The sequence below is a fragment of the Canis lupus genome, chromosome 9 (genome assembly GCF_011100685.1).
Source record: "Canis lupus familiaris isolate Mischka breed German Shepherd chromosome 9, alternate assembly UU_Cfam_GSD_1.0, whole genome shotgun sequence".
Classification (NCBI taxonomy): domain Eukaryota; kingdom Metazoa; phylum Chordata; class Mammalia; order Carnivora; family Canidae; genus Canis; species Canis lupus.
In genome coordinates, this window is record NC_049230.1 from 28,311,463 (window position 1) to 28,329,288 (window position 17,826).

General features: G+C 38.0%; 1 long non-coding RNA gene across 2 annotated transcripts in view; it reads right to left on the reverse strand.

Annotated features, from left to right (window-relative positions):
* Positions 1–15,143, reverse strand: part of LOC106559279 — a 71,895-nt gene extending 56,752 nt beyond the window's left edge. The window contains exons 1-2 of one of the 2 annotated variants that reach the window (XR_005364517.1): positions 14,262–15,142; positions 13,027–13,111 (exon numbers count right to left, since the gene is read on the reverse strand). This is a non-coding gene — a long non-coding RNA (uncharacterized LOC106559279). Of the gene's footprint in view, positions 1–13,026; positions 13,112–14,261 lie in introns of both variants that reach the window. The other variant, XR_005364518.1, reaches the window with a different exon arrangement.
* Between the last annotated feature and the right edge of the window lie 2,683 nt (positions 15,144–17,826).

The following is a 17,826-nucleotide window of genomic DNA, read 5'->3' on the forward strand; positions in this document are numbered from 1 at the left end:
ATGAGAATGTTTTCCTTTTTCTTACCATACAAAATGTCTTTGTTCTTATTTCACTTTCCTCTATATGTCATTTGTGGAGCTTTTAATTATATCCCCTGAGTTTATTTTGAAAGGTGTTGGTTTGGTTTAAAAAAAAAAAAATCAGGCCACTTGACAATTTCAATTTCTTTTTTTGATGTGAGATTTTGTTTATTTATTGGACACATATTTGTTGTACCAGGCCTCATAGACAGTGCTGAGGTTAAAAGAATTAAAGCGAAATTAAAAATATTGAATATTATTACAATTAATGTATGTTAAGTTGTCACCAAAGCCAGGCAGTATACAGAAGGGCTTTGTGACTTTTAAAGTAATAAAATAGACATTTATTGAGTGTTTACATCCTAGGGAATTGCTGTGTTGTTCATATGAATATCATATATCATTCTCAAAAACACTCTATGATGTAGCTACTGCATTTTATTCCCATTTTCAAATGAGACACTAAGGCAAAGGAGAAACTAAATGACTTGCTCAGAGATGGTACGTGACAGAGTCAGGATTCCAAGCCTCTTAACCACTACACTTTTCTCTAGGTATTGTAGTATTATTATTGCCATTGTGTATTTTTGCTTTACAATCTAAAAAGCAAGTAATAGATCAAAATCCACCAGAAGAAAACACTCAAATTTTCATTGACCTACAGAGTTTACCTGTGGAAAGTTCAATCCATCTTCCCCAGGATCTACTTAACTAGTCAAGACCAAAAAAAAAAAAAAAAATCCTCAAGGACATTAATTTGCTACTGCTTTGCTCCACCTCATAGCTCTTTTAACATATCACAGTCACCAGGTTTTGGATAAGCTGCTGTACTAAAGGATTCAAAGGAGGAGTAAAAGGCTCAGTTTTTACCCCCTCCTTTTTTCTTTCTAATTTTGCCTTAAAGTGGTATATCTTTATTATTCTTTAATAATACTTGGTTTTAGAAATTCCTCCTGCCCCATATCTCACACTATGCTAGGTACAAGGACCACTATAATAACTATGACTTTGTAACCTGTACTAGCTAACATTTTAATATTTTTTAATTTGCCTTTGAAGTAGTTCTCACTGCAGTCTTTCAAACCCTATTATTAGACAAGTTACTTGATGATAGGGAATCTTCCTGTCTTTCACCAATATCCTTCAATGTCTTTTTCAGAGTAGGAACTTAGGAAATGTTTGTTTAAATGAATTGAAAGAAATTGACCTCCAGTAATGGCTAATAGTTCACAAAAATTACTATTATATATTCCTTAAAGTGTACTTTTGTGCAGAGGTTTGAGGATCTGGGCAGATAGTTGACAAATGTAGCCCTACATAGATTCATTCAGGTTTCTTATCATGTCTTCCTAGTCAAAAAATTTTTTTCTAATACTTTTTAATTGAATTTACATATCACAAAATGCACATATTTTAAGTGCAGAGTTCATTAAGTAAAAGCTTAACATATATATCACCTCAACTATGGTTTACAATGTTTCCATGATCCTAGAAACTTTGTGCCTCTTTATTTAGTCAATCTGCTCCCCTGACCAGAAGCATTCATTGATCCAATTTCTGTCTTCATGAATTTATTTTACCTATTGTAAACTTCACATAAATGCAATTCTACAACATGTACTCTTTTGAGTAAGACTTTCTAACTCAGCATTATAATTTTGAAATTTATTAGTGCTGCCATATGTTTCAATAGTTGTTCCTTTCACTGCTAAGTAGCATTACATTGCATTATATCACATTGAACTACAATGTGTTTATTAATTTCCAGTGTTTATGAACATTCCAGTTGTTTCCAGGTTTTCACATGATTTATAAATCTCTTCTGACGTTTCTAGTATCAATCTTTAAGGGGACATACATTATCATTTTCTCTTGGGTAGGGGCATGGGAATGGAATTGCTGAGTCATAGTGTAGTTACATGTTTCATTTTAAAGAAAAAAATATAACTGCCAAATAGTTTTTCAAAGGGTTGTAATACTTTACGCTACCATCAACAACAGATGAGAGTTCTGGTTATTTCACAGTCTCTCTAAAATTTAATATTGCCAGTTTTTGAAAACCATTTTTGTGGGTTTGTATTTCACTAATGACTAATAGCAGTGTATGTCATTTATATTATACTGGTTCTTCCCATATCTTCTTTTGTAAAGTACCCACTCAATTTTTTCCTTGATATTTGTCCATAGTATTGATTTGTAGGTGTCTTCACATATTCCCCCCATATATTCTTTGCAGATATATGTATTGCATTTTTTTTCTTCCAGTCTGTGGCTTGCCTTTTTATTTTCTAAATAAACTTTGAAGAAGAGAAGTTTTTCATTCTGATGAATTATTATTTTTTTACACAATATATACAGCATATCAAATTACAAATTATGGGAAAATTGAAAACAAAATAATTAAAAACAAACCAAGGACAAGGCTTGTAGCTACCTGATGCTATAAGACCTGTATATGATATCAGAACTAGGACACACATTTAAGTTTCCTATAAACCAAAACAAAGAGAAAATATTAAAAAGCTCTATTAGATAAGGGAAGATACAAGGTAAGTGGAATCATTCTTGGAATTGAATCTTATAGGAAATTCCTCCCAATGGGTGGTCATAAAGGATACCGTAGCACTGTCGTAGGGAGTATTTTAACATTCTTTTAACTAAATGGAGTAACCAAGTGAACCCCCTCTCTGTTTTCTCCACTTTTTTTTTTCTTGCTTCATAAAGTCTTTGAAGGCTGGCCTCCTTGAGTTCCCTCTCCTGGACTTTCTTGCACTTTGACAGAAACCAACAAAAAAGCAAAGGCAGAGTAGAAATAGTTCAGAGTCCTGATTTACTCTCCTCCCACCATGCAGGGCCTATGGTTCCAGCAGCAACTATATTCCTTAACTTCAGGCAAGAGCTCCTGTGGTAGCCTTCTCCCATACCTATAGCTCTTCCATGGTTCTGGTAACAACATTTTCTCCCTTACTCCTCCATATCCAGTCATGTATTGCTATCCTTTGTTGGTTCTTTTAATCCTTGCCCACTATAAAGTTCCTTCCCAGGATCTCTTCCATAAAATCTTTGGAATTACCTTTTTTTTTTTTTTCCTGCCAGGAATAATAGCTAGTCTATACAGTTCCTTCTTGTAATGTCCTTCAATGTAGGAATTGAACCAGAATGCCAAGGATAATTTATCAAAAACAATTCCACAATGTTGTGCATGAATCTCTGGTTGTTTTCAATAATCCACGAATAAAATTTACACTATCTCTAAAAAAATGGATCAACTCCTGTTTTTCAGAATAAAATACTAATATTCTAAGATGTACAAGCAATGCATCAGAGGTTCAGAAACCACAGAACAAGAAAACCCTATCCAAAACACTGTTTTCTCTCAACCATATATTTGTTTTTTTTTTTTTAATTTTTGTGTTTTGTCACATACATGTCGAAACAGAAGCTATTTGTATATTTTCATGTTGGCACAACACTGAGGTTATCTTTTCATGTTGGTTTTTGTTGTTCTACTTCACAGAGGGTCACTGGAAATATTTGTGGGTTTACGTTATCTGGAAATTGATGAACATTTTGACGATAAATGTGCAGGATTTGAGACTCCTATGGCCAACAGATAGAAATGATTAGTTTCTTAGGAAGTCTAATAAGACTGAAAAGAGGCAAATATTCTTAAATTTCAACTACTTGAATATTTAAGTCTCATTCAGATGAGATGTGTATATTATTTATTAGAGCAATGTCTTAGAGCTGATTCAGTATATCTACAGATCTGCAGTTCAATGTGGCATTTTGGTCATTAATTTTCTCTGCCTGCTGACTCCTTCATGACACTGTTTCCTAAGGAAATCAGTCCTTTGGCCTCACCTTGGACTGGAAACCTTGATAAGAGCATGAGAACAACCTTCTTGGAGATATTGTTAGTTTGCTTGAGTATTTTTTCTGCTCATTTTCCTCCTTTTCTCTCTTAAATGAGTTTCTCATGAGTAATAGTTATGCAACTGAATATCTATCATAAAATATTGGTGTATCATTGCCAACCTCTTTTAATACTTGGATTAGTTTTCTAGGGCTGTGGTAATAAAGTATCATAAATTGAGTGTCTTAAACAATAGGAACTTATTGTCTCACAGTTCTGGAGTCTAGAAGTCCATGTTGCCTCTGAAGGCACTAGGGAAGAATGTGCTCCAGGTATCTCCGTGACTGTGATGTTTAAGTCCAATCACAGAATGTTCTTCTTATGTGTCCACATTTCCTCATTTTGTAAGGACAACAGTCATCTTAGATTAAGGGCCCACCCTATTCCATTCTGATCCTAACTAATATCTTTGCAACAACCCTATTCCTGACTTCAACACACGAATTTGGGGAGAACACAATTCAACCCCAAACATTAGTGCACTAATTAAAATAATTTTCTTTATACTATCTGTTCAGATGCCTCCTGTGCACTGTTAAAATCCTATTTGTATTTCATTTGTATTTGTTAGTTTTGAATGACTGTATTGTGATTCCTTTTTTTAAATCAATGTTCCATAATAGAAATATAATTTTAATAAGATAATTTAGAATTATTTAAATATTTGATAATAGTATCTTTTGAAAATATATGACTAGAAATAGAGATATCAGGGTTTGAGTAGCATAGAATAGTTACCTTCAACTTGCCTCAAGAAGCAATTAGCTGTATCAAGCACATTGTTTATGTACATGGTGAATCAATTTCTACTATCTTAAGTTCCTATTGAAGAATAATTTGATGCTATGGGAAGATCCAGCAAGTCTTTTAAGCCATTAGGTTACTAGAAATAATTTAATAATTCAGTGTACTAAATGGCATCTGCCAGGTTTGAAAGAGTGTCTGATATCACCCCTAAGGTGTGTTAGCTATATTCTTTTTGGAAACTACCAAGGATTTGGCTGTCTTTGAAGAAAATTTTGAACATAAATTGGAAAACACAATTCCATGATCCTTTTGATCATACTATTATAAAATTCATGATAATATGAGACTTTCTGGGAAAAATAAAGGAAAAGAGTACAAGCTATTCATTACAATCTCTTCCCTTTTGATTTATTTTAATGAGTTAGTTGAAACAATTGTTGCCTAGTTGTTGTTGCTGTTTTACAAGCACATCTTAAAAGAATGGTCACTTTATTGACTTTGTTTTAGAAAAATGATAAATGCTCATTTGAAAAGAATCCCAGCAAATACAGAAGTGAGAGGGAAAGAAAAGAAAAAGAAAAAAAAAGAAAAGAAGAGAAAAGAAAAGAAAAGAAAAGAAAAGAAAAAAGAAATGATAATAGGAAGGACATACATAGATAAATAAATGAAATTAATATAACACTGTGTGTATGTTAAATACACTGTAATTAAAATAAAAATAAATAAATAAGATATAGAGAAAAAGCCATTATACTTAGTGATTGATTAGATAAATTCATCATAAGAAAGAATGAATGAACTAACGAATGAAATAAAGAAAGAGCAAAGCAAAAGCCAGTGCTAAGCCCTAGACAGACATCATTTCTTTCCATTTTGGAGAGGTCAATAATTTGTCATCATAGCAATAGATGCTTACTCTCTAGTTACAGCTTTACCTCCCCCGCTTGCAGCAAATCTGCAGGCATTATCATTTGTGGGTTTGAAGCATGCCTGATTTGTTGACATCCGATATTGCTGATCATTAGATCACTCACTTTATGGTAAAGAAATAGGAGCAAAAGCTTCATTCTCATAAAAATCACTGCTATTCCCATATGCCTCATTATCCAGAAAGGGACAGCTTGATAGAATAGTAAAATGGTATGCTAAAGGATTGACCAGGGTGCCATCTTGGAGGCAAGACTCCATGAGGTTAGGATGCCATCCCACAAGATGGGATATATATTTTTATCAACAGGGCTAGAAGGTAACTTCTAAACCTGAATTCTTATTCTAGGAAGCAAGACATACAGGTGATACTGACATCATCACCACTATACCTATAATCCATTTAAGTACTTTTTTGCTTTCTATACCAACAAAGTTGTTCTGGGTGGGCTAGAAACCCTAGTCTCATGATAGAAGCACAGTTCTATTAAATTAGGAGCTAACACCTGGCCTTTTGGACTCTTTCCTGGCCATTTTAGACTATTCAAACAACAGAGATGTAGGAGTTGGGTGATTTATTCGAGTACTTTGGAGAATTTGGATGCCATCACACAATAAGAGACTATGGCTGGAATCCCAAGGAAACACTGGATTATCTGTTACTCTCCTGCCCACTAGTTCTGGACAGTGGAAAATTACAACAATCTAGATTCCAAAGACCTAGGACCTAGATTCCCCAGTTATATGGTCTGAATATTTGTGCCCCCCCCCCCATTATATGTTGAAACCTAATTCCCAATATGAATGGTGTTTGGAAGTGGGGTCTCTATGAAGTAATTAGGTCATGAGGGCAGAGCTTCATGGGTGGAATTGATGCCATTATAAAATATACCCCAGGGAGATTCCATGTCCCTTCTACCACATGAGGACACAGTGAGAACATCCCTCTATGAACCAGGAGGCAGGCCCTCAGTAGATACAGAATCTGCTGGCACCCTGATCTTGGATGTCCCAGACTCCAGAATTGTGAGAAATACATTTCTGATGTTATTAAGCCACCCAGCTTGTGCTATTTTGTTAAAACAGCATAAACAGACTAAGGCAACAGTATTGAAAATCTGGTCAAGAATCTGTCTAGCAGGGATGCTATCAGAGTAGCATGGGAAGTAGTAGGGAAGCCATGAAATGGGTGATTGGAGAAGGAAAGCTGATGATCAAATTAAGCCCTGGCAACAGATAATAGACGAGATACAGAAGTCAGGACTGTAATAGATATATTTTAGGTTAATATTTTTGCTTCTCTCTTTGCTCAATTATTTAAAAGGCACTAATAATGAGAAAAGACTTTTAGTTTCTATTGGAACTATGAAAGAATTGACACCATTCTGTGATAATAAATGATGAGACTTTGGCTACTCTTCTCCGGACAAAAGACAAGAGTAGATGCTAAAGTCAAACAGATGGACTGAGATGGACATTTTCTGTCGGTCTTTCCAGACCCTGTCTTCTCCACTCTTTTTTGGTCCTGGAAGGCTCATTTGTCTGGACAGTATCAATGAGCTTCCTTCACTCTGCTTCCATGTTGGTTCAGCCAACAGAAAACAGCAGCAGAATCTCAAGGGGAGTAGACATGCAAGGTTAGGACCTATACTTCTAACTTTCTGATAGAAAGGTTGTGTCCCTCTTCTGAAAGCCACACTCCTATCAGGCAGCCATCCTTTGCGATACTCCTTCCCTCTTCTTACCCCTTTAGGTCATGAGGGGCAATATCTTCCCCTTTTCTTCTCCTCTCCATGGCTAGCCCCTATCCTTGTGGGCTTTCCCTAACTTTGCTCATATTTTTGTAAATAATGTCTTTTTTAAAAGATTTTATTTATTTATGAGAGAGAGAGAGACAGGCAGAGACACAGGCAGAGGGAGAAACAAGCTTTCTGAGGAGAGCCTGATGTGGAACTCGATCCCAGGACCCCAGGATCACACCCTGAGCCAAAGGCAGACGCTCAACTGCTGAGCCACCCAAGAATCCTGTAAATAATGTCTTTTATTAAATTCTTCTCAATTACCTTCATTCTACCACGCCTTCTGTTTCTTGCCAGGATCCCCCCACAGATGCAATATGTGAGTTATGAAAGACCTGAAATTTCATCTTTCCTGTCTGTTCTCTTTGCATTTCTAACATAATCTGTCTAGGAAGAAAGGTTTGTGCATTTGTGTTATGTTTACATGGCAAACAGAATATTTATGTCCCATTTATATTTGAGAGTACTTGTCTTCTATATAATTCTGTAAATACAAATAAGAAATAAGGGAGTGGTTTTCAGAATAAATCCCATTGGCAAATATTTATTAGACATGAACATGTAGATGTGCTGTACAAGGATGCTATTCAATATGCAGGAACAATAGGAGTCACTGTCAGAATTCTTGGGTTCAAATTCTAAGATTTCCTTTTTTTCTTTCCATTTTATTTTATTTTATTTTTTATTAATTTTTTGTTGTTGTTGGCAGAAGAAACCAGAGGCTGCCTTTGGCAAATACTGTTGGAAATAATGTTCTTGGGATGCCTGGGTAACTGAGTGTTTGAGCATCTGCCTTTTGCTCGGGGCGTGATCCTGGAGTCCTAGGATCGAGTCCCACATCAGGCTCCCTGCATGAAGCCTGCTTCTCCCTCTGCCTGTGTCTCTGCCTCTCTCTGTGTGTCTGTCATAAATAAATAAATAAAATCTTAAAAAAAAAAAAGAAAATAATGTTCTTGCATTACGGCAGGAAGGAAATCAATGTCCAATTCACACATTTTATTCAGAGCCCAACCAGATATTTTCTTATAGTTCTGAAGGGCTTGTAAAACCACAGTAACTCTGCCACCATTACTTTACTACGTCAGTTCATGGCTCCCATACTGCTTATGATTCATGTGTCTCCAATGAAAAACCAATACTGTGCTAAATACAGTTTAGCCTGTTTTTGTTTTCATATACGTTAATAGTGTTAAAAGATAAACTGGGGCATATTTAAAATTTTAAGCAAAAATTAATTCAGATCAGGCAACATCCAATCTAGTAGACAGAAAAGAAGTTCAAGTTGCTGAACAAAATGTAATATGTTTATAGGCAGAAAGGAACAGGAACAAGGAAGTTATACTAAGCAAAAAAGTGGGTTGGTTGTTGCAAGATTTCTTCCCTTTAAGGGATGGTAAGGACCTATTAGGCAGATTACCTAACTAGTGCTGATCAGGGATTATTTATCATCTATCTATCTATCTATCTATCTATCTATCTATCTATCTACCTATCATCTATTTATTTATCTATCCATTTATTTATCTGGAGAGAGAGAGAACAGGCAGAGGGAGACTTTTGTTTTGTTTTTAAATATTTTATTTATTTGAGAGAGAGAGGGGAAATGAGTGGTGGGAGGGGCAGAGGGGAGAGGTAGAGGGACAAGCAAGGTCCTTCCTGAGCAAGGAAACTGCTCAGGTCTCAATCCTTAAACCCAGGGAGGAACCTTGAATCCCAGGACCCCAGAACCATGACCTGAGCTGAAGGCAGATGCTTAACCAACTGACCCACCCAGGCACCCCATTGCTGACTGGTTTAAGATTTCATTTCTGAGAGAGACATAACTGTAATTAAGTTCAGTCTGTTTGGTGACATAGGGCTCAGCAGAAGCCATTCCATTTTAGGCCTGTTGTTTGTTGTTGTTGTTGTCTTATTTTTAACAATACCTCTCCCCGTTTTGATCAGACTCTCAGCCTGAGACTTGTAATAAAAAGTTTAAGTTATCACTACTCCCTGCTATCACTCTGGAGTTTTCATAGTTTTTGCTGAATCTCTGCATGGTATTAACAGGTCATGAGATCAGGTTCACATTCTTTAATGTGATCATTGTTTTTGTTCCTTTTCTGATGTTCTATTCTTAGGGAAATCATTTGCTTGGTGGTTAGTGGTAGAAACGTGCACTTTTTTTCCCCTTTCAAACATGCATTTAAGACTTCTGAGTGAAAACAATATGCCAAGAGACCAGTATGATAATTGAAAGAGGGAAAATTTCCAGTGACTGTACTTCAGAGCCATGGTCTCTATGACCCAAACCAATCAGAATAAATTAGTCAAAAAAAGACCCATTTGAAGGAGTCGCTCTTGTTTTTTTTTCTAAAGATTTTATTTATTTATTCATGAGACACACAGAGAGAAAGGCAGAGATACAGGCAGAGGGAGGAATAGGCTCCCTGTGGGGAACCTGATGTGGGAGTGGATCCCAGGACCCTGGGATCAGGACCTGAGCTAAAGACAGATGCTCAACCACTGAGCCACACAGACATTCCGAAGGAGTCACTCTTTTAAGCTGACTTGTTCAGTGATCTTATGTAGCCGAGTCTCAGCTTTACTAAGTGTTAATCGAAGTGCAACAAGTCGTGCTGACCATAGCACAGACGTCTTTTTGCTCAGCAAAAATAATAATCAAGGGCTATCATCAAGAACCACTTGGATAGGTTTAGAGATCTTCCTTGGGCTATTGCTTTAGCAGCAGATTCTGAAATATCTTTAAGAGTTAAGGGCAGGTTCCTAATCATAGCTTCATTTGCACTTACTCCTAGGCATCTGCCAAAAAGAAGCACATTTTGAGTCACAAATATCTCCTGGTGATTGCCGTTTGAGTCTGTGGCTTGGGAATAAAAAGGTGATAGCCATGGAGGCCAATATAATGTAAGGGTCTGTAGACTACACAGTTTTATTCTTATTTTCCCTGCCTTGTATCCCCTTCTTTGTAGAGAGCCCAGATGCAAAGTTCTCCAAGTTTGGGGTTGTTAGCCAAAGAAATGGACCCCAGGGTTAAGTAGTTCCAACATGATAGAGAGAAGGCTGAGTTTGTTCCAAAGAAACTGAGGCATTGGAAATTCTGGAGATGTTTGTGATGGGCAGAGCTATATCTCAAAGTCATTTGGACGTAGGATTACACACACACACACACACACACACACACACACTCTCCCCTTGCGATGGCCTGCTATGTCCCGGGACGGAGAAAAGCAAAAGATAGACAAGAGAATCATAAATACCTGCATGGTGTAAGAATTAGCAAAAGGATAGTCAGAAAGGGAAGGAGGAATGGAAAAAAATGTTTTGATCTGACATCTTGGGAAAAGCAATCTGCCTCAATGGGAGCTAGTTCTCTTCCTAGCCAATTTGATTTTGAGGTCTCCGGCATTGGCACAGGACCAGATGTCAAGTGGAGCCTTCTTCAGTTGTGAAAAATCCATCCAAGTTTTGACACTTTGTAATTTGGCAACAACAGTGTTGGTATAATGTTATCAGTTATAATTCCAGTTATTATCTTAAAATGTTATGTGTCAGAAAAATACCATATTTACTTGTCAATTCCATTATAATGAATTCTCATGAGATCTTTAAGAATGGGCCTTTTAAAGTCTTTCATTATTTACAGGCAGTGTTTTACTCTGATGCTTTTACAAAAGTAATTTTCATAAAAAGCACCCAAGTACTCTTGACATTGATATGGCTGGATTAGCTGCTATTTGATTTGAATCAATTTTTGCTCAAACTCTTAAAGACTTTTAATGTGCCTCAGTTTATCTGTTAATCTAATACATATGAAAATAAAAATAGGCTAAACTATATTTAGCACAATATTGATTTTTTTTGTTGGAGACAAACAACTCAAACAAGCAGTATGAGGGCCATGAACTTTTATAGCTCTTTGCTTACTTAAGAAAACCCAATATTCTGGGGGATCCCTGGGTGGCTCAGCAGTTTAGTTCCTGCCTTCGGCCCAGGGTGTCATCCTGGAGTGCTGCGTAGTGCTCCCTGCATGGAGCCTGCTTCTCCCTCTGCCTGTGTCTCTGCCTCTCTTTCTCTCTCTCTCTCTCTCTCTCTCTCTGTGCCTCTCATGAATAAACAAATAAAATCTTAAGAAAAAAAAAGAAAACCCAGTATTCTCAGTATTAAAAGAGCGAGGTTTTGTTCACACCTATGTAACCTTCTGTATTTGCCTTTAACATCTTCTATAACCATTTTCATTAAGTAGTTAATTATTATTTCATAATGATCAGTAATCCTATTTATTCAAATATTCAAACCTTTTGATGTTCTAAAAATCAAATTCTAAATAGAGTCTGACAGGAGATCCTAGAGTATGAGTCTTTCCCTGTCTGACTTATTTCACTTAGCATATCTTCAGCATCCATCCACATTGTTGCAAATTGTAAGACCTCCTTGTATTTTTTAAGAATGAATAATATTATTATATTATTATAATATTATAATATATAATTATATAATTAATATTATATTAATAATATCTATTTTATGTATACACACACTCCACAACTCCTTTATCCATTCATCCATCAATGGACATGTAGGCTGTTTCCATATTTTGTCTATTGAAAATAATGCTGCTATGAACTGGAGACTGCAGATATATTTTTTAAAAGATTTATTTATTAGAAAGAGAGAGCAAGTGGGGGGAGGGCAGAAGGAGAGGGAGAGAGAGAGAGAGAATATCAAGTAGACTCCCTGCTAAGTGTGGAGCCTGATGTGGGGCTCGATCTCATAACCCTGAGATCATGACCTGGGCTGAAACCAAGTCAGCCGCTCAACCAACTGAGCCACCCAGGTGCCCCTCATTGTGGTTTTAATTTGCATTTTCCTAATGATTAGTGATGTTAAGCATCTTTTCACATATCTATTGGCCTTTCATATATCTTCTTTGGAGAAATGTCAGATCCGTTGCCGATTCTTAAAATTGGGTTATTTGGTTTTTTTGCTAGGGTTTTAGGAGTTCTTTATGTATTTTGGACATTTATTCTTATTAGATATATGGTTGGCAATCTCCACCTCCTCCCCCATTCCATAGCTTGTTTCCTCATCTTGTTGATGGCTCTTTTTGCTGCAGAAGCTTTTTAGTTTGATGTGGTACCACTTGTTTATCTTCACTTTTGTAGCTCATGCTTTAGGTGTTCTATATTTCTGGGAGTATACATGTTTAGTTTTCTTTAAGCCATTATATAGAGCTATTTACGTATGAATTTTGGCAATTCAACCCAGAGGTAGAAAAAACTGCATATTATAACATGCATATCTAAATATACATGAATATACAGATACAGAAACTTTATAGTTTTTATTTGAATATTTTAGCCAAAAGACAGGTATAATAATGCCAAACTCACTACTTTATGAAAGAATAGTGGGATGTAAATTGTGTTTCTGGAAGATGGAATAAGTTAAATTTGCCTGATCAGATGGAATTTTTTTTTTTTAAACTAATGTTTGTGAAAGAGACCTGTAAGATTTTTAAAAGGCCTAGTTTCAAAATAGTCTCTCTCTTTCTCTTTTCCCTCTGATAAGAACCACCCTGATTCCTGGAGAACACCATGTAGATAGAATACTTACATCTCAAAAGCACAGCGGGAGAAGGCAAGTTCCACCAAGAAGGACTTCTGTTCCCTAAATCCAGATGTTTTACAATATCTGCAAGCTTTTTGAAATGAATAGAGAAGGTTTGGGGATTGGTAAAAAAAAAAAAAAAAAAAAAATAGGTGGGCTTTGAATTATTTCTAGGATCCCATTTCTATTCTTGGAAAAACTAGATTTGTAAGACAAATACAGTTGTTTCTAATTCCTCGAAAAGAATTGGGTTGCAACCTGCATGGTATCAAATGACTTCTCCACTGATCCACTATATTGTCTTCAGTCTGCTTCTTTATATTAGGAAGAAGATCTTAAATAAAGACGGAAATCAAAAGATTCCTATGTTTTAGACTTAGAGCTTTGTGTCCTTGGAATGTTTTAGCAAATCCTCACCAAGGTTTCGAATGTTTTCCTTTATCTCTAGGCACATAGTCCATTTCTAGATTAGGGACAGAAAAAGTTCCCATCAAGCTCTATCAGCTTCCCATGTGGCCAACTTCTGACCATGGAACACTTTAAAAAGAAATCTTTTCAAGTATCTTCTCGGGTTTCAGCCAGGACAAACAGCAAATATTCCTGGCGGCACTGCACAACCCCCCCCTCCCCCCCCCCCACCGCAAATGCATGGAGGCAAAAGACACCGCCCTCCCACTTTCAAAGATAAAACCACAAGATGGACTTTGGCAAGTCCTTTGAGAGCTGGCAACACGCACAGGACCCCAGCCAGAAGGAGCATAATCCACATTCCTGCCCGCCGGGAGCTCGCCCCAGATGGGGCGCCTCCCACCTCTCTGGATGGTCATCTTTTGGGGGCCTCTCCATCTGTGACCAAGACACGTTCTAAGGGGAACCCTGGGTGGCTCAGCGGTTTAGCGCCTGCCTTTGGCCCAGGGCGTGATCCTGGAGACCCGGGATCGAGTCCCACGTCGGGCTCCCGGTGCATGGAGCCTGCTTCTCCCTCTGCCTGTGTCTCTGCCTCTCTCTCGCTCTCTGTGACTATCATAAAAAAAAAAAAAAAAAAAAAAAAAAAAAAAGACACGTTCTAAGGACACAAAATGAGCCAAACAACAAAGCAACGGTTGTCTCCGGGAGGGCAAGGATGGGCAACCAGTGGGTACCCCAAAGCAAAGGGCGTCATAATTCAAAGATCCAAGTCTTGCCAATGTTTTTGTCTGACAGTCTGAGTTTGCAAAGAAGGAGGACATGTGAAATTTTACCTTTCCTTTCTTGCCCGGAGACTACAGGCAGAGAGATCAAGGTGGGAGGGAGAGCTGACTTCGGGAAGAATTCTTTCCTCCCCGAGGCTTCTGTGTCTTCTCAGGATCCCGCCTGCAGGCACTGGAGTGAGTAGGGAGCCCCGGTAGGCCTTATCCCGGCCACCGGGAACCACAGAAGAGGAAAATTAATTCTTCCTTTATTCTTTATGGCGAGAGCGCTTGGCGGAGACCTCGTTTACTCCAGGGCATCTCATAAATGAAGAAGTTTGTGCAGGTGAAAAGTTCTCCACGGTGGCCACGGCAATTCAAGATTACCTTTGGTAAGGCTAGCCTGCTTGTTCAGGCTTGCAATAAAATTGTATTCACCGGATGCCTCACGCCGGTGCCGGTCCAGCGTAAGGCAGACCCAACCCAGCCGGGACCCACCCCTTCCTGGTTTCCGAGTGGACCCAGAACGACGGACTCCATACGGTTTCTACGTCGGACCCGGTCCAGCCCCACATCCGGTCTGGTTTCTCAGTCAGACCAAGACTTCCGGTTTCTCCGTCTGAGGCTGGGCGACCTCGACTTCCTGAGTTTGAACGCGACCCAGTCAGACCGCAGACCCAGCGGGTCTCTAAATTGGACCCAGTCCAACTGCAGACCCGGTCTGGTTTCTCAGTCGGACCAAGACTTCCGGTTTCCACGTCAGAGGCCGTGTGACCTTGACTCCCCGGGTTTCTGAGTCGGGCCCGGTCTGACCCGAGACCCAGTGGGTGTCTAAGTCACACCCGGTTCAGAAAAGGCAAATGGCCAGAGTCTGAAAGCGCCTCCCACGGAGCTGCGGAGCCAGGATCCCAGCGCGACTCCCACCCCGGAGGCAGCAGGAAAGCTGCGGGCTCAGGGGGCGCCCCAGGTCGGTGCGGCCCAGGTCGGTGCCCTGGTGACCCCTGCCCCTGGCGGCTGCGTTGGGTATTGCAAGGTTACGCTCCTCTCAGGGTGGTCAGGGGTCTTCTCCAGCAGATGACCTAACTAGGGCTCAGCAGGCAATTTCTGATTGACTGGCCTAAGATTTCATTTCTGGGGAGCCATAACTGCCTTTAAGTCTTGGTTTGCTGATGTTAGGGCTTAACCAAAGCAGCCCTGCTTTGGGCCTGTTGTTTTGTTTTAAACGACAGATCAGCTCATAGGTTTTAGTATACAGGGGAAATACAGAATTTCTTTCTTTTTTTTTTAAGATCTAATTTATTTATTTATTTATGAGACACACAGTGAGAGAGGCAGAGACACAGGCAGAGGGAGAAGCAGGCTCCATGCAGGGAGCCCGATGTGGGACTGGATCCCAGGACTCCAGGGTGACGCCCTGGGCTAAACTGCTGAGCCGCTGAGTCACCCAGGGATCCCCCAAAATACAGAATTCCTGGCTTTATATATAGCATTGTATTTTTCTGGATTTAATCCACATTCAAGTTTAACTTCTAAACACACACGATTGACATTCCGCACAGGCAAAACATCTCTACATCCTTAATGCCTGCTGCAGTTCTTGGTAAAGAGTAGGGACTCTGTAAATGTTTACTGAATTTCAGGGTTAAGTGTTTTTTTTTGTTTGTTTGTTTTTGTTTTTGTTTTTTATGATGGCCCGTATATGCCCATATTTTAAAAGTCCTATTTATTTTAAATAAATTTGAAATTTGATAAGATAGATCAAGCAGCGAGCAACAAGTCTAAGCAATCAAACTGAGCCTCCTTGCATAAGCTTGCAGAATCAGAATGTAAGTAAGAGTGTCAGGAATGGCTTGTAAATGTGTAAATCTTAAAACTAAGAGGACCTGCATTCAGATCTCCTCCTTTCTATTGGTATATAGCTATGAGCTCTGCCCTTGAAGCCAGGCAACTGATACTCTGATTGCTTTTCAAATTGAAAGCCTCACCTGCTGTTTGCAAACGTGTTCTCTTCTCTTTTGCCCCGTTATTGAACAAACAGGCATTGATTTCTATCTTCTTTTTTTTTTAAAGCAACAACATCCCACAGATATTAGATACAACCTTGCCTGCTTAGTGGAGGGTTTAAATGAGAGTCATTTTAAAAAAAAAGAAAGAAGAAAAGAAAAAGAAAGAAAGAAAGAAAGAAAGAAAGAAAGAAAGAAAGAAAGAAAAAGAGAAAGAAGAAAGAAAGAAAGAAGAAAGAAAGAAAGAAAGAAAGAAAGAAAGAAAGAAAGAAAGAAAGAAAAGAAAAAAAAAAAGCCTACAAAACTAATTCCTGCACACTCCGTTGGTAGATTCCTGTTACGAAAATAATGAATCTGGTGTGACAGATGGAATAGGTTTAACTCACTAATTATTAATACACAGCTTCCTAGGGAGGAAAATATGTTGGAAGGTATTTATGACAGTATTACAGTGGAAGCAGTGAGGCAAACAGACATATCAAAGGTGGCTGATGATACCTACACTTAGTAAGCAAAGCTGAACTCTTCTTTGGGATGAAGATCAGCACTTACGTAGGAAATGTGTAAAAGGAAAGAAAAAGAAACTTGACATCACTGTCAAAAACAGAGCAGATCATGCTTATGGTGCTGAGCACTAGTGAGCCACATATTAAGTGGTATGTTACTAGTATCTATTTCAAAATATGTGTCTCACTTGAATTGTTATTGTACTGTACATATTTATTTATTTTAAAGTACTCTTTGCATATGAATTTAGAAATAAGTGCATGGAAAGGGAATAAAAGTTGAGAGATTGAAAGACAAATTGATGACAACAGGAAAGACACTACCTCAAAATTCTCTGAATTTATTAAATATTTCTTGATTCATTCATCTACTCACTGATACATTAAATCAATGACACGTTTATTGATTTATACCTTGTACTTTTCCTTGAGTATTATGTTTCTAGTTGTTCTGCGTAAGCAGCTCTGATAACTTTACAGGTATACAGATATGAATAAATCATTACAGGGGTATATTTATTCATGACTAATACCAATATGCAAGAAAATTATATGCTCATGGTTAAACAAACAAAAATACCACACAAAATTTGTAGACAGGACTTGATTTTATTACAAAGCTATCGCCAGCAGAAGGGGAGAGAGCGCAGACCAAATCTCAACACCCAGGAATCCCTAACTCTGTGGGAGATTATAGATCATCTATGTTTGCTAATTGGCTTTACCGAAAGGAAAAGTAAATTTCCTCATTTTTCACATATCTTCATGATCAGAGGTGGTGACAACTTGGGGCAACTTATATGACCTCTCCACAGAAACTGAGAAACAGGAGCACTATATTCTTTGATATTTCAAAGAAATGGTTCCCAAGTTCTTGAACAAGACATTCTGGGGTTGTAAAACTGGCAAGAAAGTTTCTAAAAATGTTTATATTTCAAAGGGATAGAGAAATGATTTGTAATCACAAGTTTGTAAAATAAATGCTCTAGGAAAAGGAAGGTCAGGAGCTTATAGTTCGGAAGAAGTCAGTCAAACTGAGGGAGATGTCAAGACTGTCCTGGTTACCATACAGTCTGTCCAGCTTTGATGCCAAAACATTAAGTGTTCTATCTGATGCAAAATGCAACA